This window comes from Sebastes fasciatus, chromosome 12 (assembly GCF_043250625.1).
Source record: "Sebastes fasciatus isolate fSebFas1 chromosome 12, fSebFas1.pri, whole genome shotgun sequence".
NCBI classification, from domain to species: Eukaryota; Metazoa; Chordata; class Actinopteri; order Perciformes; family Sebastidae; genus Sebastes; species Sebastes fasciatus.
The window spans coordinates 25274665-25276810 of record NC_133806.1 but is presented as its reverse complement, the minus strand read 5'-3'; positions in this window follow the sequence as shown (position 1 = coordinate 25276810).

The following is a 2146-nucleotide window of genomic DNA, read 5'->3' as shown; positions in this document are numbered from 1 at the left end:
CATCATTGTGTCATTCATTCAGACAGAAGCGACTATTCAGTGGAAGCAGAAACCAGCAGAGTGAGATTCCTCCGTGATGGGATTAGGGATGTCACGAGAACCGATACTTCGGTACCAAGTCGATGCCAAAATTCTCAAAAAGTGACGGTACTCTTTTTCTACAGTACCGACGGTACCTGTAATGGTCATTGGTAGTGATGTGACAGTGAGGAAAATTTTCCCACCAGTTAATAAACTTGTGACATATTGCCAAATAGGTGCGTTTACCTTTCACTTTGACAACAAATCTTCTGCCTCCTGCTCCTGCTACTCTGAGCTGACGGACCAGATGCATTCATGGTCAGTATGTAGTGTCCGTCGTCTGGCTATCAATTGATAACATGCCGCTGATACGCCAAAATTAACAAAATGGGTCAATTATTTGTATTTATTACTTAAAGGCTACATGCGTCTGTTTTTCGTAATGGTCAGATGTTTTTAATAAAAGAGTGCGTGTTGAATTACATGGGATTTATTGTTTTGTTTTGTTTTTACCGTGGTATCAAATTTGGTACCGAGGATCGTGGAAATTCACTGGTATTGGTATCGACTACTAGATTTCTGGTACCGTGACATCGCTAGATGGGATTATCATCAGTTTATCTGGAAACATCACATCCGTCGTCACATCTATCATCTAATCCTTCATCTCATGTAGCATCTAAACCTTCGCCTCCGTCTGACAAACCAACCTGAGACACAGTGAATCCAGTTTAACTGAGGTCACATCCCCCATGTTTGTCTCCACGTCTACGCTCAACGTATGCTCATACAACCGTTCGGATGGTATCTTACGAAAAGTTATTTCTTGTTTTTCGTGCATTTTCCTACAAATGTCCAGCAACACATGTCAATTGTCACTCCAGTTTTTTCAAAATATACTTCCATCTTCACAGAAAACTACTTAGTTCACTTCAGGAAAAGATGTTGGTTTGGGCTAAAACAACACCAGAAGTGGCGTAAGTTACAGAAGTGGCGTAACTTATGTATGTATTTTTGGGGAATCTTTTGGAGTGCTCTCTGGTGGCCCAGGTTATGAGGCAGTGGGTGGGGCTCCCCAGGTGGGACCAGGAGCAACATGACCTCTATAGGAGCATCAACAACATCTGGCTGATTCACGTCTCCCATCTCATACCTTTATAGAGACTTTGAGTGTATCTCGGGGATATGATGTCTTGTTCTGTGTCTCACTTTTGGTACAACGCCTCCATCCAGTTTGGAAACACTTTTTGGCGTGCGGTTCGGCGGTGGGACCCCCTGGCAAGTGGTGCTCAGGGGCCACTTAACTTCTTTTCAGCCAGTCAGCAGGATTCAGGCTCAGCTGGGAGACGTGAGCGTCCCTCACGGCCTTCACCTCCGCTGGTTACTAATGATGGAGCTCCTCCTCATAGAACTGGAATTACATCCAGGTAACACACTCTTCTCACACAGATTCAATCCAACTTGAAACAAACTATTATTATTATTATTATTGTTATTATTATGAATAATAAGAATAATATTTTTATTATTATTTTAATAATAAAAAATAATAACTATTATTATTATTATTCAATCCAACATGAAACAAACAATAAAAGTTCAAATAATTTCTGTAGTGGTCCATGATCTAATTCTGTAAAATAAGGCAGTGATTTGTTAAAGTACAAAGTTAAAAAGCTTTTATTATTATTATTATTATTATTATTATTATTATCAATAATAATAATAATAATACTATTGTTATTATTCAACCCAACATGAAACAAACAATAAAAGTTAAAATTTCTGTAGTTGTCCAAAATCTAATTCTGTAAAATAAGACAGTGATTTGTTAAAGTACAAAGTTAAGAAGTTTTATTATTGTTATAAAAGCAGAGCAACACGTAACTCACTTCAAGGTCAAACAATCATTAACACACCTGTAACCTGTAACCTCACTGAGTGAATTCTGGGTCATGACCAGGAACTAAACAGTTAACCACATTTGAAAGATAAAAGGCAGAAAATAAACAATAAATAAGTAAATCAAGTTAAAAAAATACAAAATTTGAATGAACTGAAATTAAACTGAAAAATGAGCTTCTAATTAAATTAATAAAACAGGTGATAAAATGTTAAATGAAAA